The sequence below is a fragment of the Canis aureus genome, chromosome 31 (assembly GCF_053574225.1).
Source record: "Canis aureus isolate CA01 chromosome 31, VMU_Caureus_v.1.0, whole genome shotgun sequence".
NCBI lineage: Eukaryota > Metazoa > Chordata > Mammalia > Carnivora > Canidae > Canis > Canis aureus.
This window is the reverse complement of record NC_135641.1, coordinates 9278637-9304306: the sequence shown is the minus strand read 5'-3', so window position 1 is coordinate 9304306 and position 25670 is coordinate 9278637. Positions and strand designations below refer to the sequence as shown.

Below are 25670 nucleotides of genomic sequence, written 5' to 3'. Positions count from 1 at the left end.
ATCAGGCTCCCTGCTCACCAGGGAGCCTGCTTCTCCTTCTCCCTGCCTCCCACTTGTGCGCTCTCTCTCGCAAATAAATAAAATCTTAAAAAAAAAAAAGAAAAAAAAAGGACAACAGAACTCCGTTTCCTCTCACCAACCCCATCTGAAAGCCTGGGCCAACTGTAAAATCTCATCATAACGACAGGTCATATGTTCTCTGGCCTCACAGACAACCTGTAAGCAAGTATTAAAAGTCCTGATCAATTGGGGGAAATTTCACATTTTATATTTAATGCCCTCAGTGAGCTTCGCATTACTCATTTGAGAAGACACAGCAGCACTACACTTATCTCTGAAATCTTAATACCATGGCGCAGCAGAGAAGGGAAATCATGTAACATTAAAATTCAGGCTGACTGAGTTAAGGTGCTGCAAGTTTACTTCTGACCCCAACTGACCTGTTCCAAAAGGCATTCCTGAGAAGTGATTCTCAATCTCTAAAAATAACACAAATTTTTAAAATGGGATCAACTATACACAATAGTACTTGGAGCTAAAATAATAATACTGTGTTGTAGATTTAAATCTGCTGAGGTTAGATCTTAGGTTAAATATTCTTAAAAAAAAAAAAAGGAATTTGGGGAGGTCTTGGGTATGTTTAAGGCCTTGATGCTTACAGTGGTTTCACAAACTCATCAATGTATGTAAATACACATTTAGATATATTCTTTTTATTGGCTTTTCTAAGTCAATACCTCAACGAAGTGACTTTTTTTTTTTTAAGATTTTATTTATTTATTCATGAGAGACACAGAAAGAGAGGCAGAGACACAGGGAGAGGGAGAAGCAGGCTCCATGCAGGGAGCCCGACGTGGGACCTGATCCTGGGAATCCCGGATCACACCCTGAGTCAAAGGCAGATGCTCAACCGCCAAGCCACCCAGGCATCCCACAAAGTGGCTTTTTAAAAAAATGAGATCTTTTAGATTACTTATACAACAACTCCTTTCTATAAATCAGCATTTTCCCCATGAAATGCTCCACTGGGAAATAAATCAATAAATGCCTGATTCTTCAGTTCAGCCTACTGTTAGAATCTATGGCTGGATCACCGTGCCTTACAAGTCATGGATGTCCTTTTCACAGGGTCTCCATGTGGATGCTGGATCAAACCTGTTCCTTCTCAACATTCAGCCCTATATCCTGGTTTACTGTACACACAGCTGCCCTGGGGAATCTTAATGGCCAGTGTCAAATCTTATTTTCACTATGAGAAAGGTGAGCTTTCAACTTCGCATTAATAAGCCAAATGCATTTCTCCTTGGTAAAAAATCAAAGTTCTAAGCCACTGATAAAACTCTGATGACACCCTGAGTTTCATCACTCTGATCCTCTTACAAAAAGGTGTCCACAATGCTAGGGGGGTAAATAAACTCCTTGCACGAAATCAAACCCAGAGTGGCTCTCTGGCCTGCATCTCTACCTGCTGCATTATTATTAACACCATGTCATAGTCTCCTACCCAGCACTTTGCAAATGCTCACAGAGATTGACTTAGTCAATAAGTACACTGCCTGCTGCCAGCACTGCCACTGAGAACATGAAATATGTTGGGAAAAATATTCGACGAGTCTCTTAAATACTGAACTTTCACTAGCTCAAGGTTCCTAGAAAAAAAATACAGTAATTAAAAGAGCAGGATGCGAAAACAGTAGGGCAGATTTTTATGTCAGAGAGTAGCATTTTGGTAACAAGGAAACCCGGATAGATCATTAAAACCCATGTCTCGCCTTGCCCCACGCCTCCAAAGATTCAACTGGGAAGAGACTGCATTTACAAAAAACAGCCTGAACTGCTAATTGAAAGAAAAAAGGCAAAATAAATGCTGACAAAAACTACCATCGCAGACTTCATTGTGAGAATCTGACCTTATTTCTATAACCAGAATGGGATTTAATGTTACAACCGTGGAGAATTTTGCTGCTAAGATGTTGAATGAAATCTCTCTCAAGGGGAGAATTACCTTTGGGACTTCAAGTATCAAAGCACCATAGTATCAAGTGAGATATTAGGAAGAGCTCTCCAACAGATGCTAGGACCCTCCCCAAACGTTGTAGCACCCATGGGTCTGTCTGCGACACTGTTTCCCTCTCGCTAGTGTATCCTACGGGACAGCCCTGGACTCTAATACTGTCGATATGTCTGACTCCCAAACCTACCTCCTGTTCCAAGCATTCGCAGGTAGTCCAGACTCACATATCTATCTGCCTACTCTCTCTAACTGGATGAAAAATGAAAGCTATCGGGGATCCCTGGATGGCTCAGCAGTTTAGTGCCTGCCTTCGGCCAGGACGTGATCCTGGAGTCCAGGGATCAAGTCCCACGTCAGGCTTCTGCATGGAGCCTGCTTCTCCCTCGGCCTCTATCTCTGCCTCTCTCTCTCTCTCTCTCTCTCCCTCTGTGTGTGTGTGTGTGTCTCTCATGAATAAATAAATTTAAAAAAATAATAAGAAGAAAGCGGGATCCCTGGGTGGCACAGCGGTTTGGCGCCTGCCTTTGGCCCAGGGCGCGATCCTGGAGACCCGGGATCGAATCCCACGTCAGGCTCCCGGTGCATGGAGCCTGCTTCTCCCTCTGCCTGTGTCTCTGCCTCTCTCTCTCTCTCTGTGTGACTATCATAAATAAATAAAATTAAAAAAAAAAAACAAAAGAAGAAAGCTGTCAACCCAAAATTAACATGGCCCCAAGAGAATTCTTATTTTTCCCTCCAAAACCTGTGCCTCCCCTGACTCCAGGACTTCTGTCTCCATAAGTGGTGTACCATCTACTGACTTTCTCAAGTCCAAAACCTACAATTTGTTCTTAATTTTTCTTCCTCTCTTCCCCAAAGCCAAGCCATCAGAGTACCATTGACTCTGCTTCTAAAAACACACCAAACCCATCCACTTCTACCACCTCCACCAACCACTCCCTAGTCTGTGCCATATCATGCCTTACCTTATCACCTGCCATGGCCTTCTAGCTAGTCATCCTGCTTCCCCTCTTGCTAATCCACAGTCCACTTTCCTAATGGTAACTCTGACAATTTTGAATGACAATTTTAAAATGCAAACAAATCCAGTCCCTGCACAGCTTCTACCAAGACTTCTCAAGGCCCATGACGAACATCCATATTTGGTGTCCTGCCCTACAAAGCCCTACGTGCTCTAACTCTTGCCCACTTCTGTGATCAATTCATACCACTCTCCCCTTCCTCATTACACACAGGCGAATCTAAATTTGCCCACAACTTGCTCTCTATCACATGGCCCAGTCTGGGTTCTCTGCACAGCACTGACCACTACATGATACTCTTCTTCTTTATTGTGATATAACTATTGGTTATAGTCCAACTCTCCCACCTAAAATGTAAGCTCCATGAAACTGGGAGCCTGTCTTGTTTATCAGTGTATTTCCAAGGCCCAAAACAGTCATATCCACTGTATGTCCTCAATAAATGTCTGCTTGGATATGGGGAGGTAGGGTAGATACAGATTATTTCACCTTACCAGTTTTGTCACAACTTTCAAGAAAAAGGGTTAGTGTTTTACATCAATAATAGAAACGTAATTTCCAATCAGACATTAATTGTGATGCCCGCTAGTCCTCAATGACCCCAATATACAGGAAAAGATGTAGGAGAGTAACCCTTTGTTTATACAGATGTTTATCTATGAGGGATCTTTGTTTGAGATTAACCACCAATCATGTGTTTTCTGCAGAAAATTACACAGTGAGAGTGGGTTCTAACCCTCAAAATATCTGCTAGCTCAGTGAAATAAAACCAAGACACTATTTGCAGAAACCTATAGCAGCTTTAGTTTACAACATTTAAAATAGGTGGGTTCTACTGCTTTACAATTCTTGTCCATAATTTTCTGCCATGGGAGCTTCCTTGGTGACCTTTACAAACTAAAGGGACTGAAATCCACACTGGATTAAGAAAGTCCATGCTGCAGCCCTGGTGGCACAGTGGTTTAGCGCCGCCTGCGGCCTAGGGCGTGATCCTGGAGACCCTGGATCGAGTCCCACATTGGGCTCTCTGCATGGTGCCTGCTTCTCTTTCTGCCTGTGTTCTCTCTGTGTGTTGTGTCTCTATGAATAAATAAAACATCTTAAAAAAAAAAAAAAAGAAGAAGAAGAAGGTCCATGTTATCCACAGCCATCCAGGTGATCTTTGTGTGACCTTGGTGAATTTCTCAACCTCTCTATGCCTCGCAGTTTTCTCACCTCTAAACTGGGGATAACATTAAAACCTGCTTTGCATGATCACTGAGAAGATGACATGATACAAGTAAAACAGTTGTAGCAGGGCCTGGGATAAAGGCTTGAGTGATGTGAGCCATATTATGAATTACTGCCAGATTATTACCAGTGACTTATATAATGTTTCCTATTATGAAACATTAGAGAATCTTTATTAAATTTGTACTGTCATTGCTACATTAGGAAGGACTGTTGAATGATGTTCCCTGGAGAACTGGTCCAAATCCTCCATCATACCCAAACAGGGGTGAGTACTGCTGCTAGGTGGGGCTGACATAGGAATATTTACCCTGTGCACTTTCCACACATGTGGAATTGGCCTGAGTTCCAGAAAAGGAGAAAAAGCTACTCCAAATCCATCAGATCTCCATAAACCCAGCATCTTTGGGTAGAAATGTTAGTTGTAGGTATATCTGATCATTTAGGGTTTGCTTAAGAAAACAAAAATTACTTTGTAAATGCTCCGACATTGAGACAGACTGTGAATAACAAAACAAGAGTCAGTGGGGCACCTGGATAGCTCAGGTTAAGGGTCCAGCTCTTGGTTTCAGCGCAGGTAATGATCTCAGGGTTCTGGGATCAAGTCCCACCAGAGTCTCTATGCTGGGCATGGAGCCTGCTTGGGATGCTCTCTCTCTCCCTCTGCCCCTCCCACCCCTGCTCTCATGCATGGGTTATAGCTCGAAAGAAAGAAAGAAAGAAAGAAAGAAAGAAAGAAAGAAAGAAAGAAAGAAAAGAAAAAAAAAAGTCAAAGCTAGAATATATATGACACTGAACATTATAATTACCAAAGCTGTCATAATTCATAATTACTGTGACATCCCAAAAGAAACTTCTAAGACCTTTACACAGACCTTTTTTACACCTAGATTATGCAATAATGTTGGAAGAGCATAATATAGTACATAAAATAGAAAGTTATAAGCAGACACAATCAGCTCCTAGAACATATGGTAGTGGAATGATAAAGCTAGCATGTAACTATGTATCAAATTAAGTTAAGAAGGACGGCATTCCAGAAAAATTTTTTTAAAAAAAGTCATAGTTATCTGAGAGAAAAGCACTACACCATCCTACTGAAAAGATGCTTGGTTCAGTGAGGATACTTTACAATGAGCACTAATCAAGGAAGTGTGTGGTCACTCACATGCTTCACTATTATTGTTCCTTCTTATTTGCTGCTTACTGTATGCCTGCCCTGTAGATGCATCCTCTCTCATGCTCCCACCTGTGAACACAATGGCAGCATGGTATAGGTATATGTGCTCAAATGGCTGATAAAAACGGTGAGCAACTGTCCACATTGTGCAGTAAAAAATATGTGTGTGTACGTGTGTGTGCACATACACACTCACAAGTGCTTGTAGCACCAGGTTAGTGAAAGATCACTAATTTAAAAGGTTAAAAATTAAATTAATTAAATTAATTAATAAATTAATAAATTAATTAAAAAGGTTTAAAAGCATAGCTGTGGTTTTCCTCTATTGGGTGGATGCTTTAGCAGCCCTGCATTACTTTACTAAAAATTCAAAGCTAAGCCACAATGCCGGGCTTTAGCACACTGTTTTAGACATTTATGTCACTGATGGCAATCCTGACATAGTGGCCTTCATGAGTCTTAAAAATAGCATGATCTCTGTCTATACCTGTATCTATAAACCTATCTACATGTATATCTCTATATATCAGTATCTACATCTATATATCTGTGTCTATATCTGTATCTATGCCCATCTATAGCTATATCTGTATGTTTATATACCTACAGCTACCTACATTTATGACTTTATGTACATCTATCTATCTATAAATATATATATGTACATTCAACTGACATGGATCTGGGCTCCCAGCATGGTAGGGACTCTGTAAAGACACATCATTGTTATTTTTTAAACATGTACATTTCAATAACTAAATTTACAGGAAGTAGGACTTCGGGGTGCTGAGCCAGGCTCAACACCATGACCTGATAGTCATGCTGTGCTGTGCTATTTTTACACTTAAGAATATGTACTCCTTGAAGATGATACTGATGAAATTCTCCATGACACTGACAGGAGGTCCAAATGCTGAATTTAAGAAATGTAAATGCCAGGAAGGAACTGACATCTGATCCTACAGTGCAGGGGAGGGGCCGCTAGTCTCAGCCCATGTGCTGTTTAATCACTGTCATCTTCCTTTTCAGCCATCTTCACATCTTATAGACAACCATTAGGGAGAAAGAGACTTCAGAGCGACCACACACTCTTTCCTCTCCAAGATACAGTACGAATAATATTCAGTTATACTGGAAGTTGGCAAAGATTACTCAGAAGGCAGTACACTGGGTTATCAGGCCTCAGCTGGACAATTTGGGGGCAGGCTATAATGGCTTTAGCAAATCTAATTATTTAATTATTGTAAAATCGTGAAATAAACATCTTAAATGTAGCACAATCAGAAGGCTAGAGAGGCACATTTTTATTGCACTCTTAAGGACCATTAGAGTAAGTTATGTTTTACAAAATTTCAGTCTAAATCACTTCATTAAATAACACATACATAATGAGTGCTTATTGCGCGCCAGAGTGTTAAGTAGAAGAGAAACGCAATCAAGCCAAGGGCTTTGCAATATGAATAAAAAAGACTACATGTACACAACAAATACTACCATGAATCCAATTTTAAATTGCCATAGTGGGGGGCATGCACAGGAGTGCGGGGACACAGAGGAAGTGCAACTTCATTCATCTGATCATGGAGAGGAAGAGTAAAATCCAGAGAAGTGACATGTGAGCTGAGAAATGGTGAACTGGCAAATATCTACCTGTCGGAAAATAAGGGGAAAATTATACCAAACATACCAACTGAAGTTGGAAGTGGAAGGGGAATAATCCCATTCCTTCCTCATGTAGACAAGCTCAAAGACTTCCAGCCCTGTACTCAAATTAGAAATAGGGTTTTTCTCATTCAGTTTGGAAAATTCCAAAAGATCTATCCATCCTTCCATCCATCCATTCATCCATCCACCCAACCATCCATACCTCTATAAATCCATCCATTCAATAAATGATTATTGATAGCTTTTTATTTCTTGGGCTCTTCTCTATGCCTGGAGATGGACCGGTGATCAAAATAGGTAAAAAATCTCTGCCTTCATGGAGTTTACATTATGGGGAGGGCAGAAATTATGCAAATGGTGGGGATGATGGGCAAAGCTAGAGGCAAAGGTCAAGGTAGTGAATCCTCAGGGACTCCAGGGCACAGAGGGCAAGGAGATGAGCAGCTGAGGTTAAGAGGAAATGGCTAGAAATGTTAAGGAATCACACCAGGAAAACGTGCCCTGAAATCAGTTGAAGAAAGTACTTTGAAGAAGAGGGAGGGATGAGCAAAGGAATGCTGACCAACTGACTGCCAAGTACAATGCTGATGCAGCCTTGACCCCCTTGTCAGTAACATGACAGTGACCTGAGGAGGCAGTACTGATGGAAGACTGAGTGGTCAAAATGAGTTCAAGAGGAAATGCAAACACAGGAATTGGGGAAAAGAAATAGAGGCAAGTGACTTTAAGGAGTTTTTCTGTTAAAAAAAAAAGGGGGGGGAGAGATGTGGGTTGTAGCTGAAAGGGAAATTAAAATCAAAAGGTAATTTTTTTTTTTTAAGATGGTAGATGTTGGGATTCCCGGGTGGCTCAGTGCTTGAGTCTCTCTGCCTTTGGCTCAGGTCATGATCCTTGAGTCCTGAAATTGAGTCCTGCATCTGGTTCCTCACAGGGAGCTTGTTTCTGCCTCTGCCTGTGTCTCTGCCTCTCTCTCTCTCTCTCTCTCTCTCTCTCTCTCTCTCTCTCCCTGTCTCTCATGAATAAATAAATAAAAATAAAAATAAAAAAGATGGGGGACACCTGGGTGGCTCAGCCATTGAGCATCTGCCTTTGGCCCAGGTCATGATCCCAGAGTCCCGGGATTGAGTCCCACATTGGGCTCCCTCTGCCCATGTCTCTGCCTCTCTCTCTCTCTCTCTCTCTCTCTGTGTGTGTGTGTGTGTGTGTGTGTGTCTCTGATGAGTAAATAAATAAAATCTTTGAAAAAAAAAAGATGGCAGATGTGGCAGATGTTTCCATTCCTGTTGGAAAGATCCAACAGAAAGGGGAAAATAAAAACCAATGATGCTAGAAAGAGAGGGAAGAACATTTAACTGCTATCTTTGAGTTGGAGAGAAGGAATGAGATATTAGAGCCCGAAATGAAGGCATGGCCTAAACTAGAATTAGTCAGGGTGGCCACCAGGTGGGACACATGATCAGCTAGCTTGACAAGGTATTGCACCTTCAAACCATCACTGTGGCAGGGAGGTGGCTTGCTATAAGAGAAGGAGGCACAGTTCTCAAAAGGCACATGAGAGCTCTGAGCAAGGCAGTCACCCCCTTACCCACCCAAAAAATAATCTGAGTTTTATAAAAACTTAGATGCACCCACCTAATTTCTGAATGTTGGAAACATAAAATCTTTTCACTATTCTTAGATACCATCATTTGAAAACATGGTGGTATTTGCTTCCCAGAATCTCCTGACCATCTTTCCTTTCCAAAACCTTTGCTTTTTCTGCTTTGGTTTAACCAATCATGGTTACTGTCCAAGTTGTAAGCAAAAGCAAATGAAGCAAAATGACTCGATCCACAGTGGCCTGGAAGGCTAAAAGAGACACAAACACACATGAAAACCACATGAGAAGCTCCAGTGGATAGAACACGAACTGATTAGGTCTGCAACCCTGCAGCTACAGAAGCCTCTCCAACCCTCTGATCTGGAGGCCACAATGCAGGAAAACCCCAAGTCCCATGAAATTCAAAAATCCAAACACAGGGTCATTTTTATGCCCTTAGGAAAGTTCTGCCAGAAAGATCTTACGCACAGTTTAATCAGGGGACCAATATCCTTACAGGCACATATAAATCTTCAAATCCAAGCAATTAACCCTACATACATCTGCCTCTCTAATGGGTGTGTGAGAATGAACAGCACACGTATACCATCACTACCCTGACTCAAACATGAAGCAAAGGAAAGAAAATGAATTCCGAACTTGACCACACATCTGTGATTCACAAATATTTATAGTGGTCATAAAGCCGGAACAAAACATACTTGGCAGACACTCACCTAAACAAACAAGGAAAAACGTCAAAATCCCATACTGGAGAGAAAGCAAGGTTTCCCCAGCTCCATAATGGGAATTCCAATGCATTCTAGTGTGGATAGTAGAGGCAGACAATTGTCCTGTCAGCGAACTTGGGAAATGAGGAGTGAAGTGCATGTGACCAAGGAAATCAGACCTGCATGAGCCTCTCCAGATCACCTCCTGGAGATTTTCCATCAGGCTGACAAGGCAACAAGACAGGAATAATAAGAAGTGGAGTCCACAGCTTTAGTATTTCTGACATTATTAAGACTGACAGGCTAAATCTTTATTCCAAAATATAACCACTCAGCATGTTTAAGCAACTGATGTACCTGTGTCAATAATATACATTGAAATGCACCAGAAATAACACAAAATAAAATTCCAATCAGCACAGTGGCACCAATTGAAACAATGAGAGCAACTCAGTAAGCATGTGGCTTCCTATTTATTTAGTCTTTTTGTCTCCAGAAACCCAGTCCAGTGTCTCATTGCCTCTTCCCACTCTAAACTGATGCCCTTTCTTTCCTTATGTGAAAGAAATCTAGAAAACCAAGAAAAGTAAAGCTAGAGACCTGAGTTGTGGTTAAATCTGTCCAAAGCCAGGTTAATCTTGATCTCGAAAAGAGAAATCTAGCCAATTCTCTACCTTCTGGAATGTGTAAATTAGGAAACCATTGTTGCAGGCACATGATAATTCATAAATAAGTTAATAATTTAGGTGACTGCTCTAAACTCAACAAGTGAGGATACCAACCAACGCATATGTGATTCCACCAGTACCATCTCTGTCCCACAGTCACACTATATAACGTTGAACACAAACACCAGAAGTTGGGCACGAACATGAGACAAGAAGAAAAGCACTGTGATAATGACTTAATCATATCCAGCATAATACATCAGGTTCTACTACATAAAAAGTACCGATACACAGTAGTTAAAAATATAGGTAAAAGCTAGAGAACATCTCAAAATGTGAAACTTCCACCTTTCCCCCAACCAAAAGGGGATTAAAGAAAGAATGAAAGAATTTCAGGTGCCTGGCCATAAAATAGATTTCTATTTGTAGGATGAAGTAATGTGCAGCTGAGATTCCTCATTCATACAAATATCTTAATTCTCTGAATATCCTCATTAAAGTAAAATTGGGGGTAGATTTTTGTCAGGGAAGGAAAAGAAAGGCAGACTATAACTATGAGACAAATTACAAAGAACAGGATCCATTTTTAAATAACTGAACTGTTCTCCAAATTCTAGAGATGAATATTTGTAATAATATCAGGAGAAAGTAAAGGAATTTTTTTTAATTTTTTTATTGGAGTTCAATTTGCCAACATATAGCATAACACCCAGTGCTCATCCTGCCAAGTGCCCCCCTCAGTGCCCATTACCCAGTCACCCCAACCCCTGCCCACTTCCCCTTCCACGACCCCTTGTTCATTTTTCCCAGAGTTAGGTGTCTCTCATGTTTTGTCACCCTCACTGATATTTTCACTCATTTTCTCTCTGAAGGAAAATTTTTATTAAATTCCTTAAGTACTGATATCATGATGAAAAAAAAAATCTGGCAACACTGTAATAAACTTTTAATTCAAAAGATAAAGTCAGGGGATCCCTGGGTGGCTCATCAGTTTAGCACCTGCCATTGGCTCAGGGCATGATCCTGGAGTCCCGGGATCAGGTCCTGCATCGGGCTCCCTGCATGGAACCTGCTTCTCCCTCTGCCTATGTCTCTGCCTCTCTCTCTCTCTCTCTCTCTCTCTGTCTCTCATGAATAAATAAATAACTAAAATCTTTTTTTTTAAAAAAAGGATAAAGTCAGCAAGCAAATGAAGTAAGGAAATACTAACAACAAAGAGTTAATATTCTTAAAAACAAATTCAGTTAAAATCTGTAAGTGCTGAATCTTAATAGTAAACAGGTATAAACAATTCTTTCACTCTCCCTCTGCCCCTCTCCTGTGCTCACATATGCTCTCCCCCTCTTAAAAAAACAAAATAACAAAAAACAGAAAACCAACCAAACAACATAATGAGTAAATAATGGAATATATCAAAATGAAGGAATATTATCAAATAGACAAAAAAAATTAATAATGATGATGCTCAATAATAGTGAAGTTTTAGTAGAACAGACTTAATATATTATTGGTGAAGTATAAATATCTACAACAGTTTTGCAAAGCCAGTTAGCAATCTTACTGAAAATGGTTGGTTTTAAAATAATAAGTCAATGGCAGCTAATCAGACCTAATGAATGAATCTTCAATTAAAAGAAAGCTTGATAATAGTGGTTGTTATCATTTATGAAGCATATACTTTATGCACTAAATGTCTCCTTTCCACAATGTAGATCATAGTGTGAGCTATAAGAAGCTGGAAAGCAGGATTCAAATCCAGGTACATGAGTGTGAGCTACCCTCCCCTTGGCATGATCGTTTAAGCACTGTCTATGATTTTTGTTACCTAAAAATAATATGTATATATATCCAGCAAAAAAGAAATAAGTTGCTTTATACTGCCTTTACATGATGGACTATTCTGTGACATTAAAATGAGGTTTATTAACAATTTTCAGTAATATGATATCATATATGTATAATAAAAAGTATATAACAAGGGGAAAAACAATAGGAAAAATTTTATGTTTACCGTTATTTCCACTCTGTAAATTCCTTATCAAAAATATATTATAAAAGACTACATTAAATGGCAATACTGTTAGTCCATGTCAAAAGCACTATGGGTGAATTTTTTTCCCCTTCTTTTACACAATATCTATGATGAACACTCACTACTTTAATCTTTTCTTTTTCATTGTTTTTAGATTGCACATGTATAATACTGCTGAAAAACTACAGCAGTGAATATGTGACTCATAAAGTACAAACGTCCTCAAACATAGAGATAATCTGTTTAGAGTTTGGCATATATTGCTGATATATGTTCTAGTAGACTTTTTAACACACATGCACTTGTGTGTACAGATTATGTGTATGTGTTTAAGATGAATGGGATTTTATTAAATACATTATTTTGAAACCTGCTTTTTCCAGTTAATAAGATGCCATATATAGTTTTCCATTACTTTTGAATCTAAATTTACCTTTTTATATCATTGCTATTAAAGTGAAGAATCCTTTCAATACTCATGGAAAAAATACCTAGGGACCAGTGGCTGTATCAGGCTCATGGGCTTGCTAAAGTTATGTGTTTCTATGAATTAAGGAAAGGATAAATGATTAAACAAATAGAGCACTTTTCTGCTCAAAATCCTTAAAGAAACAAAAACTATTCAGTTTTCCCTCAGTCATCTTTAAGATTTTATTTATCTATTTAAGAGAAAGACAGAAAGAGGAGAGGGACAGAAAAGAAGAGAGAGAATCCCAAGTGGGTTCCACACTGAGCTCGATCTCACGCCCCTGAGATTAGGATTAAGACCTGAGCTGAAATCAAGAGTCAGACGCTTAACTAACTGAGCCAACCAGGTGCCCCCCACACACCCATCTTTTTAGATGATAACCAGTACAATAATCAGATAGGCCTTCAGGTGTCAGAAGTATCCTTCTGAAAGAAAAAGTTAAGACAAAAAAAAAAAAGAAGAAAAAGTTAAGACAGTGTGGTACTGGCACAAAAACAGACACATAGATCAATGGAACAGAATAGAGAACCCAGAAGTGGACCCTCAACTTTATGGTCAACTAATATTCGATAAAGGAGGAAAGACTATCCACTGGAAGAAAGTCTCTTCAATAAATGGTGCTGGGAAAATTGGACATCCACATGCAGAAGAATGAAACTAGACCACTCTCTTACACCAGACACAAAGATAAACTCAAAATGGATGAAAGATCTAAATGTGAGACAAGAGTCCATCAAAATCCTAGAGGAGAACACAGGCAACACCCTTTTTGAACTCGGCCACAGTAACTTCTTGCAAGATACATCCACGAAGGCAAAAGAAATAAAAGCAAAAATGAACTACTGGGACTTCATCAAGATAAGAAGCTTCTGCACAGCAAAGGATACAGTCAACAAAACTAAAAGACAACCTACAGAATGGGAGAAGATATTTGCAAATGACGTATCAGATAAAGGGCTAGTTTCCAAGATCTATAAAGAACTTCTTAAACTCAACACCAAAGAAACAAACAATCCAATCATGAAATGGGCAAAAGACATGAACAGAAATCTCACAGAGGAAGACATAGACATGGCCAACATGCACATGAGAAAATGCTCTGCATCACTTGCCATCAGAGAAATACAAATCACAACCACAATGAGATCCCACCTCACAACAGTGAGAATGGGGAAAATTAACAAGGCAGGAAACCACAAATGTTGGAGAGGATGCGGAGAAAGGCGAACCCTCTTACACTGTTGGTGGGAATGTGAACTGGTGCAGCCACTCTGGAAAACTGTGTGGAGGTTCCTCAAAGAGTTAAAAATAGATCTGCCCTACGACCCAGCAATTGCACTGCTGGGGATTTACCCCAAAGATACAGATGCAATGAAACACCGGGACACCTGCACCCCGATGTTTCTAGCAGCAATGTCCACAATAGCCAAACTGTGGAAGGAGCCTCGGTGTCCATCGAAAGATGAATGGATAAAGAAGATGTGGTCTATGTATACAATGGAATATTACTCAGCCATTAAAAACGAGGGATCCCTGGGTGGCGCAGCGGTTTGGCGCCTGCCTTTGGCCCAGGGCGCGATCCTGGAGACCCGGGATCGAATCCCACGTCGGGCTCCCGGTGCATGGAGCCTGCTTCTCCCTCTGCCTGTGTCTCTGCCTCTCTCTCTCTCTCTGTGTGACTATCATAAATAAATAAAAATTAAAAAAAAAAAAAGAAAAGAAAAAATAAATAAATAAATAAAAACACTTTAAAAAAAAAAAAAAAACGACAAATACCCATCATTTGCTTCAACGTGGATGGAACTGGAGGGTATTATGCTGAGTGAAGTAAGTCAATCGGAGAAGGACAAACATTGTATGTTCTCATTCATTTGGGGAATATAAATAATAGTGAAAGGGAATAGAAGGGAAGGGAGAAGAAATGTGTGGGAAATATCAGAAAGGGAGACAGAACATAAAGACTCCTAACTCTGGGAAACGAACTAGGGGTGGTGGAAGGGGAGGAGGGCGGGGGGTGGGGGTGAACGGGTGACGGGCACTGAGGGGGGCACTTGACGGGATGAGCACTGGGTGTTATTCTGTATGTTGGTAAATTGAACACCAATAAAAAATAAATTTATTATAAAATAAAATAATAAAATAAAATAAAATAGAAAAAGTTAAGTACAAAAAACATAGAACCACCTCACTTAACGTATGTGGCAAAGGAGATCACCATGTTATCCCATGATTTACGTGCATCAACCTTGTTCAAACTTGACTCTTATAAACATCTGGTTTTGCTCATAATAAAAGAGGAAGATGTGATACCAGAACACTTTTGAGCAACACAATTATCAGACAGCCCAAAATAATTGCATGTTTGCCCTAATAAGTATAAGCAATAGCATTTTTAAGGGTGCAAAATAAAAATGTCACATTTAGAAACTACACAGAGACCAAAAGAGGAAATGCCATCTGATCTTATTTCATAAAGAGTTATACATTCTAGACTAACTAAATACACTGAAAGAACAGTGTTTATCAAGCCTACTTGGAGCAAAGCTGCAAGCTAGGTGCCTGCCTTAAGCTAATACACTTGGGGCCTACAGACTTATGACAGCAGATGCATTTATTCTAAAGAGTAGGTTTTGGAATACCTGGGTGGCTCAATGGTTGAGCATCTGCCTTTGGCTCAGGTCATGATCCCAGAGTCCTGGGATGGAGTCCCTCATCAGGCTCCCTGCAGGGAGCCTGCTTCTCCCTCTGCCTATGTCTCTGCCTCTTTCTCTATGTCTCTTATGAATAAATAAATAAAATATATAAATAAATAAATAAATAAATAAATAAATAAATAAATATAAAAATCATAATTAAAAAATATAGAGTAGGTTTTTACAATTACAGGAGACTTCATTAAAAGTCACTTAAGATTAAATTCAGAGCATCCAAGCGAAATTTTCTAAAGGACTCATACCTACTGGCCACTAAAACACACTTACTCGTCATACTGTGAGATCTCTGAGTGCTGTAAGTATACAGACCAGGGCTCGATAAACTACAGCCTATGGGCAAAATCCAGCTCAGCTGGCCTCTGGTCCTTGTAAATAAAGTTTTATTGGAACACAGCCATGTCTGCTCATTTACCTATTGTCTGTGGCTGCGCGAGTGCTTCAACATAGAGTTGAGTTGTTGAAACAGAGATTTATAAAATCAAATAGCAAATCCTAAAATATTGACTAGCTCACCCTTTTCAGAAAAAAATTTGCCATCTCCTGATTTAGACAGTTGTTTGAAAAACTAATTTCTTACTATTTATTGTGAGCTTCTCTTTTTTCAGTAAGGGAAAAAAAAATTAAAAAGCGTGTCTGCCTGATTCTCAGAAAGTATTCCCAGCACTATGAGGTAGTATTATGTTAGGCTTAAGAACACGGGTTCAGGGATCCCTGGGTGGCGCAGTGGTTTGGCGCCTGCCTTTGGCCCAGGGCGCGATCCTGGAGACCCGGGATCGAATCCCACGTCGGCTCCCAGTGCATGGAGCCTGCTTCTCCCTCTGCCTGTGTCTCTGCCTCTCTCTCTCTCTCTCTCTGTGTGTGACTATCATAAATAATAAATAAAAAAAGAAAAAAAATTTAAAAAAAAAAGAACACGGGTTCAAATCCCAGCTCTGCCTCCAATTACTTGGGAAATCGTGAGCAGATTGCCTCACCTCTCTGGGGCTGCGTTTTTTTGGTCGTTCACTGCCATTTTTAACAGCAGAGATAAGTGACACTCATAAGCTATAACTGTGTCTCAATCTATAAAACTGGCGGTGTCTTCATTTCCCACAGAGGTGTTTGACTTACCAAGGAGGGAAAGGGGGGAGCGTTTCCTGGATCATGTATCACACTACGGATCCACAGCACCTGGGCACTCGAGCCCACCTCACATGTCGGCACTTCAAAAAACAAAAGAAAAAAACAGATCCTATTAATCCATTTTAAAAGAGGCTATGGTCATTGCTTATCAATTCTAGAAACTTCCAGGAAGGCCCTGCATAACCAGCAAGCTATTTTAGTGATGTAAGACTTAGAGCAAAGTGACCCAGGACAGCTCGGAAATCACAACAGATAGCCCTCGCCTTATATCCCACATACGGATGGGTTTCCTTCTTCAGAAAAAGAAAAAAACAACTCCTACGCCGTTAACATACGCAAACACATCTCATGAAACACCAAAAGGACCATCGTTTCAAACCCATGTAAATTACTTTAAGCATTTTGAACATCAAATTCAGATTGGTTGTGTGAATTTACCAGTTTTATGAGGGCTCTTTCATCCTGTTGTGGGGTATATATTGCACTTTAAGTAATGCATTTGAAAAATAAGGAGCAAAGGCAGAAGGCAGAGAATAAACTATACCAATAATTTGAACTTGTATTTTTATTTACACATTAATTTATTTGGTGCAGAAGAAACTTTATTAGGAAAAGAACTGTAAACATGAAAGCATTCACTTCACTAAAATGAATTCATCTTATTCCACCAACTAATCACCCCCCCAATCTCTTCAATTTAATATAAAAATCCTGAAAACTTGATACTCTAATGTGACAGAAAGACTACTACAAGAATTAGCCTCGCTAGAACCATATATGCCAGAAACTCAAGAAATGGGTTACCATCCCTTTCTGATTCATAAAGAATGAATTTGTAGTGAGGGACACCTGTTACTTCAAATACTGTCCTTTCAGCGCTCATGCAGGTTCTGTTGTCCTAGTTCACATAGTCTCTTTCTACTCCCTGCTCTGCAGCTTCTGGCTTCCAGTAAGCCTGGAACACAATGGCGTTGCCTATCCCCACACATACACTTGGGTAGCAGCTAGAATGATGATGAGAAAAAGGGAAGAAGAACTTCCCGGAACATTCTGGAACATTCTGGCTATTCCTCTATGCAGTGGTTCCCACACTACTTCAGTAATTATCTAAAGGCCATCTGCCTGCAGAAAATAAACTCAATTCCGGCATCTGGAAGTTTGTAAAATTTTATATCTGTTGAAATCAGCCGTTTGGAAGTCTTGAGGTCCAGAGGCCAGAGGGCAGACTAAGTGACACTGTCTCTCCATGAGGCTCTTTGCCTCCATCGGGTGCCTTTGGTTAGTTCACGGGAAGCCGGGGGCAATCCCAAACAACATATTCAGAACTGCCCAGGAAAGCCCGCACAGCCCAGGTGCGCACACACACACTACAGCATCACCAAGCCCAACGTGGTCCCAGCTGAGTCTTTGAAAGCCCGTGACATCACCATTTGGACAAGAGGAGGTGCAGATGCAAATTCTTGAGGCCAAAAGAAGAGTAAGGGAGCTCTCTCCAAGGTAAGGAGGCATACTCAGTCCAGAAAAACTTCGTAGGAGCAGCTAATTCCTCTCTCCCACCACCAGTCTCTCCTTTGGCTGTGGCAACAAACATGCTAGTCTGAACTTCTTTATACGATGGCATGTTGGAATACACCCACATCCTCTCTTGAGCCCCAAAATGTTTTAAAATTAGCCCTAAAATGTCTTTGTGTTTGTTTATTTCTTAGTTAAAATTTAAGGGACAAGGTTGGACAGACCCACTCATTATTGCCAGGAATACCTGGCAATTTCTATAAACTCATATGTGTCAGAATTAAATTTAAAACAGGGCTAAAAAAAAAAATAAAAATAAATAAAAAAAAATAAAATAGGGCTGATAATTAGGTCTAGAGGCTGAGCTCTCCTATCTTCCGTCAGTGCAGTCATAAATTAGTTGATAGGGTCCCCAGCTATAAGATCTAAGAGTCACACCTGCGAAGAATGGCCATCCTCTGAAATGTCAAAAGACTCAGAGGCCAAAAAGGGCATTGCTGGGAATTCAGAATCATTGACTCAACCAGATAAATAGTGCAAAAGAGGACTCCCCCTTCAATCCAGGCAGGAACAGCCCACAGTGTGGACCGCTGGATGCTCCAGGGCCAACTTCTGATTTCAAAATCAAGCCCCTCGCTTATGAAAAGGCACCACTCAAGTGGCACCACGCGCAGTGCAGAGTGTACACGGCATGGTGGACAACAAAACTCCCTTTAGAATCCAAAGCTTAAACTGGAAACCACTTCCTACAGGAGGAGTCAGGGGCATCCACCTTGAAAGGTTCTTACCCTGTCTGTGTTTACATCAGTGGTAAAGAAGATCTTTTCCCACCTTGGTGCCTGATAACCCAGCAAACAACATTGGGACCTCCTACACTAGGAGGTCAACCCTTGTCTGGGTTGGCGTTCCACCCTCTGAAGGAATACACCACACTCAATACGACACCCACATGTACCGAGCAGTGTAGACTTAGCAGGAGAAGCCACAGCAACAAGGCAGTGACCTTGTCTAAGAGCTAAGTTAAAGTCACAGACAAAGGCCCCTTCGGGTCCATGGGCTGAGCACTCCCCTCCTCCCCCCATAAGGTCACAGATTCCCTGATGTATAAACCATAAATCACTGACATATTTTCCAGAAAACTAAGAAGAAAGTCAAAAGGTAAAGAAATGACAAAGCCCCAGAGGGTTGCCTCGGGCGGTAGGTCGGAATATTTTAAAATAGATATTTAACTACCCATCAAATAAGAAATAGCTTATGTTTTATTAAAACAAAAAAGTTCCCATTTGACTCAATTCTGTATTATCCTTACTCTTTTCTCCTTTAGCTTGGTTTCCACTTTAGTAGAAACAATGGCCTAAGTCCTCCGCATCAGAATTCTCAGTGACAGCCTCACTCCAGAAAACACTGCCCCTGCAGCAGTCCTTCATGATTTACAAACAATAAACCTTCCCTAAAAGTTGCACCCCAGGCCACCTTCACAGGCTCTTAAAACTCTTAATTGAAATGCATAAATAAAATTTAAACATCAATTATAACTTCCTAAGTGCCCATCAGCACACGCTTTCTGCTAAAATATGCAACCTCCCCAGCCTGACCTCCTCAGAAAGAGGAAAAATGTAGATTTAAACATTCTTCTAGAAACCAAAGGTCAGCTGAGCAGTGGCCTTTCTCCTATGGATACAGGAGAAAAATTAAAATTTCAGGCCAGTCTTAAAAGCTCAATTTAGAAATTGTGCAACAGTAAAATCACAATAAAATGAAAACGGATGACACCACCTGGCATCATAACGATGTTGAATGGAGTCATGGAAAGAAACCCCACCAGATATAGGCTCAGAAAACCTATGAACTGTTGGACCAGAATGTCCCAACTTGTAAGAATTTTACCGGTGGTCATGGGGCTCAACTAAGAGACATCTTGCACTCAATCAGTCAGTTAACTGCCACACGGCCCCGTGCTTGGTAGGTGGTCAGAAGACAAAGCAAGAACCCACTGTGCACTTGGGAGCTCATCCAAGACACTCTACGATGGGCCTACACAATTCTATAAAAGCCTGCAATTGGAGGAGAGGGAGAAGTCAAGGAGAGCTTCCCAGAAGAAGAGAAATGTGATCTGGGATTTAAGGGACAGGTATGATATTCAGAGACACGATGAAGTGTGTTCAAGTGGGGTGAAATACAGGTGAAGCTGGTGGTAGATAAGGCAGGAATCCTGAAAACCCTAGACAGAATGAAGAGCCATTTGGCCAGAGGCAGCCTAGGCTGGACCACGAATGTCCGGTACCACACTTGGGGTGGGAGGAACTGAGGAAACCCAACTGTGGGGCCAGCAGACAGGAGTCTGCAGGAATGCCAACTGAACGGGGTCCGGGGAAACATAGCAAGTGACCTAAAGGTGGAAAGACAGGACTGGAGGACTGTTAGGACCACGGACAGGAAGCTGTCTTCTACTCCAATCCCTGGAGGAAAACAAGAAAGTAAAGGAGAATGAATTCCAAGTGGGAACCCAAGGCTGAGGAGCAGGAAGGGGTGGCATCAGGAGGGGTGTGAGCACGGCCACTGGGGAGCACGGCCAAGTGGGAAGAGGGCTCCAAGGAGCCGCTCCACGGAACTCCTAGATGGAGCTCCTCCACTAGAAAGGCAGCCAACTAGGGAGTGTTCTCACAAGAAAAAGACAAGATCTCGTCCAAAGGAGGGGGGCCTTGAAGGCTCCATGGAGTACCAGCACAAGAGGGAGATTTAGGAAGATCCATACGGCGGGTGAGCAGGGAGACGGGCGGGACTGGGAGAAACCAGAGGCCACAAGCAGCTTCCACTGGGAACTCCAGACTTGAAAATACTAAAAAAAAAAAAAAAAAAAAATTGCACAACTATAAATCACACCCCATTTTTACAAACTATTACTGGTACAGAAAGTCTAGAAACAGAGCATGTCTGGATATAAGACAATAATGTCAGCAATGAGAATCCCAACTTCCTCACTGCGAGTTAAAGTACAAATTAGGGAAAGGATGTCATCGTTTTTTCTCACCAGTCCAGGGCCAGCAGTATGGCTGGGAAGAACAATCTATAGAATCTGCTTGAAGAGAATCAGCAGCCTCTCTGCACACACAGTGCCCCTTTCTGAGACTGTCCCTAACTCTGCTCTTGTCACACGAAGTTACCTCCAACAACCTCTGTCATTCGCCTCCAACACATGTGCCCCCCTGGACGTGCTTGGAGAGATCAACAGAGGGCTTTTAGGGTAAAGAAAGACACTGTTTGGGGTGCCTGTTGAGCACCTGCCTTAGGCCCAGGGTGTGATCCCTGGATCCTGGGATCGAGTCCCTGCATCAGGCTCCCCACAGGGGGCTTGCTTCTCCCTCTGCCTGTTTCTCTGCTTCTCTCTGTATCTCTCATGAATAAATAAATAAAATCTGGAAAAAAAAAAAAAAAAGAAAAGGAAGGAAGGAAGATGTCATTTGAAGGGAAGGCAGCCCCCAGCCATTCAGAAACAAAAAGGAGGTGCCCACAGAAGGAACAGAAAAAGAGGAACTGAGGAGGCAAAGGTGGCCGCGAAGAGGACAGTAGGACGGGGCAGGGGAAGGAAGGGCCCAGGGGGAAGGAGGGGGAAGGGACAAGCATGCAAGAAGCAGCAGGCAGGTACCTGGGTGCTCTGACAAGGTGCGCAGACTCTCAGGAACATAAACCATGGCAGGCAGCCTGGGCCCCTGCCAAGAGGAAGGAGGGCAGAACCTTGCTCCCAGCTACAACCACATTCCTAAGCAGAAATTCCAGCATTCGGGAAAACCACGTGAAGATCCAAAGCAAACGCCCAGAGAGCCTGAGGTGACGGAAAGTCCACGGTGCCGGGGTGGCCTGGCCAGTGCCATCGCAAGGGCGACTGAGCAGAGCCCCTGCCCCTCGGCTGCAGGCTGATGCGGGCCGGGCCGCAGGCTGGCTGTGGAGCAGCCTCATTTTGATGTCCCCAAATAGAAGACCACCGACTGCTTCACCTTCAAGCCGGGGCCAGGACTCAAACTTTAAAAGTTAGCTTTGTTTCTTTTTCTTAAAGATAGGCCTCTGGTTCGGTTCAATATTGCCACCAAAACTTGAAGCACTGTTGGACATTACGATTTGCAAATGCTGAGAGCAGCATTAAAAAGTGTCCCAGCTCAGGACTTTTTCCTTTTCTGAAAGGTGTTCTTCTCCCGTCGGCAGCTGTGCTGCTGCCCTGCCCAATTCTGCGATGGCACACAGCCGGAAGCTGGTAGTGTCGCCACCAGCAGGGCATCAGGGCAAACAGCTGGGGCTTTCAAACAAAGCTAGAGATCTTATACAAAAGTGTTTGACAGGACAAATGTACAGGGAGGAAAGAAAAATTTAAATCCGGGCTTGAGAGTTTTGACATTGCACCGAAAAAGGAAACGGTTCGCCTTCATTTCCTTATCAGTGTATGTGGCCCATCAGATGCATCTTCCTGCATCACAGTGGAGCACAGGACATGTAGAGGAATGACAGCCATAAAGCCACAGCGCACTGAGGGGCTCTGGGCTCAAGGAATTCCTCCTTTGGAAAAGTTTTCCCCACATCAGACATGATCTCTTTAGTCACCAGCTAATTATTTTCTGTACAAATAATGCCATATATTGATCAACAACAGCTAATAAAGAATCTCTACGAGAGTCATCTCATGTGCATTTTAAAAGACAAGTGCCAGATGTCACCATTTCCCTTCTTTAAATCCCTGGGTGTCTTAGGGCCAACGCAGGAACACCTGGAGACCAGTCCCAGTGATGGCCGTGGCTGTGTGGACAGTGTGTCCTCACACAGGAACACAGGGCCTCACACTGGGTCCCTTCATGATGCAATCACCTGGCTCTGAGACCAACAGAGGCAAATCCTACCTCCCTGAACAGAAAAGCAGACGCTTCCAAAAGTTGAACCCAAAGGCAAAGAGAAATGCACTTGTACTTGGAGCTCTCCCACCCAGATCCGCCCAGCCCGCTCCCTCCATCACACAGGTGGTGGTCACTGGGAAATGTGCTGGTTTAGAAATATTAAACACAGCTGAAGCCTACAGAAAACGGAAGGCGGAAAACTGGGATTTCATCTCTCAAAGTGTTGACTAATCCTAACAATGTTTAGGAAGAATGCAACCCAATTGTTTTCCATTTAGTCTTTGTGCAAAGTCATCCTTTGCGGAGCACAGAAAGCTGGTCGGAGCTGCTGGCCCTGGAATAGATGCATCGCCTGAGCGACGGGAACAGAGCTGGCACAGAACGCCTCCTATTCCTTAGTTTCCACATCAGACAGTGAGAGGTGTTCTGAGCTGCCGAGACACATGGGAACAGAGGGAGAAAAAGAGAGGGGTAAAAAACGACTTCTTTATGAAAGCAAACAAGTTGCCAAAAACTAAGCAACTGCTCAAAATGAGCAATTTCTAAAATCGGCTCTCTCAGGACATCACCATCTCTGAAGAGTGACTACTTTCTCATTTCTGTCACCATGTGCCAAATTTTCAAAGGGCAGCCTCGCTCTTCCTGCAGGCAATTTCGAAGGGCTTGCACAAGTGGCTGATTTGCATGGGCAATTGGCCTCTCAGCTTTCATTTTGACAGCTAAATTGATCCATCCTTTGTAGACTACAATCTCACCACTCAGAAAGAGAAGGGTGTCTGAGGCTTTTTGAAAAATGTGGTCTCTCAATTCCTATTGATTCAGAACAACGCATCCAACAAGACTTACCCTGGAAGCAGTAAGTAGCTTACCCCCAGAGAAGACAGCCAAGCTTCAATTCTAAATCTCAAATCGAGGTTTAATTCTTAGATCAAAATTTAACTTGAAAAAAAAATTATTTAGCTACTGTTGTTGCTTAACTTTTTTAACTTTTTTTTAAGATTTTATTTATTTGCTTATTTATTTATTTATGAGAGAGACAGAGACAGAGACACAGGCAGAAGGCGAAGCAGGCTCCACGCGGGGAGCCCGACGCAGGACTCGATCCCGGGACTCCAGGATCACGCCCTGGGCTGAAGGCAGGCACCAAACCATTGAGCCACCCAGGGATCCCGCTTAACTTTTATTAAAGCAGACAGGAAGGGCTTGGGTTCTTAGATGGGTCCTTTGGTCATTCCATAGGAAGAGGGAAATGTCTGCCACAGATTAAACACGCAAGTGGCACCCAATCCTTCCCAGAAGAGAGCAGAACTAAGGCAGACAAAGGTCTGCTGCACGAGCATGGAGAAAAGAGGATAGCTCATCCCTGCAAAGACGAGGGACATGGGATTCACAAAGAACTGTTAGCAAAATGGAGATGTGTTAAATCACTCGGAAAAAAAATATTTTCCTAGAAAAAAAAAAAAGAACAAGATAGCAGGTTTTAGGAGTTGCTAGCCATAAAAGAGGCTCTCTCTCCAACTGAGGATAGAGAAATGAAAAGACGTCCTCTTTGAATTCAGGAAGGGCAACTGATGAATACAGATCCATGTAAGCCAACCCAACCCAATCTGCACGCTGGTCTGTGTCAGTTCTGGGTTTTCCATGACTTTATGAATTTTATGTACCTCAAGCCCAAGGTTGCTGTTTTGCATGGGGTAGGGTAATCGGGGCCAAGCAAATTGGGTCTCTACTTGCAAGGCAGTCTACGGTGTTGCTTTTCAAAATGTCCATTTCTCCAAAGATATGAAGAATAAAAGACTGCTAAATCCAGCTGAAATTAGTCCCAACTACCTGTTGGATCTTCCAGCGTCAAAGGTGGGCAGCAGGGGCTGCACGAGGAAGACGTGACTCATCTTGGGTCGGCCACGGTGCCCAAGAACGGCACTCATCCCACCTAAGGATCTCTTTCATGGTTTTGAGACAACAGAAGGCTTATCACTATAAGAATCCTTGGGTGTGTTGTATAACCAAGAATCTAATTCTGTTCTGTCATCCTCTCAGTATAAATTAGTGATAAAAATAAGAACTAGGCTACTACGCAGTGAACCAGATGGTGTCTTACCTTCCTATAAACACTGCTGTGTTTAGTGTTTACACATGCGGGGGAGTAAAAAGATCTTCTTTTTTCACATTTGGCAGTGAGTCAGGTTGTCCATTTCAGGATGAACAGTACAGAAACTTCCTCCCCATGAAGAACCAGTGCAGCTTCCCTAAGGTTTAAAAACAACCACGTCAGCTGCCTTAGGTCAGTCCTGAAGCACGCTGCCCATCCTGCAGCTCCATCAAAGAGACCATCTGATCCAGTCGGACTCACTAAGTGGAACCAGGAGGCCCTGATGCAAACCTGCTGCTTCTTTGTAGGAGTCCAGACACAGCCTTCATATTTTTTTTCTTTTTTGCAAACACACCCTGAAAATTTTCGACCCAGGAGGCTGACTTAACGGCGCCCCGTTTGCCTGCACCCGTTTGCCACCATCCCGGTGGAGAGACCCATCGAACCCGGGACAGCAGCGCTGAACAACCCGGGAAAGTTCTCGAGCGTACTGACTGTAAAAGCAGCCACCGTTACAACCTAACCTTTCACTCAGTGAAAGCCCATTCCACTGAAGCAGCCGGAAGGTAAACAAGCCCACTAGGAAATGCAGACCACATTCTACAAGAGGACACTTCGCGCTGACAAGCTCCGCCAGCAGACGTGTCAGCACAGGTGACGTGGGGAGGACGGTGCCTGGGAGAGTTCGCCCTGGCCCGACAGTCTGGTTGGGTTTGTGTTTCCTCTTCATAAACCATCAAGAAAACACCCCCCACCCCCC

General features: G+C 42.2%; 1 protein-coding gene across 12 annotated transcripts in view; it reads right to left on the bottom strand.

The window, feature by feature from the left end:
- Positions 1–25670, bottom strand: part of SEMA5A (semaphorin 5A) — a 474025-nt gene that overhangs the window by 354073 nt on the left and 94282 nt on the right. For 6 of the 12 annotated variants that reach the window (XM_077879602.1, XM_077879610.1, XM_077879603.1 and 3 more), the window contains exon 2: positions 16415–16506. The exons of 2 other annotated variants lie outside the window; for them this stretch is intronic. The gene's annotated coding sequence lies outside the window, so the exon portion shown is untranslated. Of the gene's footprint in view, positions 1–16414; positions 16507–24919; positions 25068–25670 lie in introns of all 12 variants that reach the window. 4 more of the 12 variants (XM_077879613.1, XM_077879605.1, XM_077879601.1 and 1 more) reach the window with 1 other exon arrangement.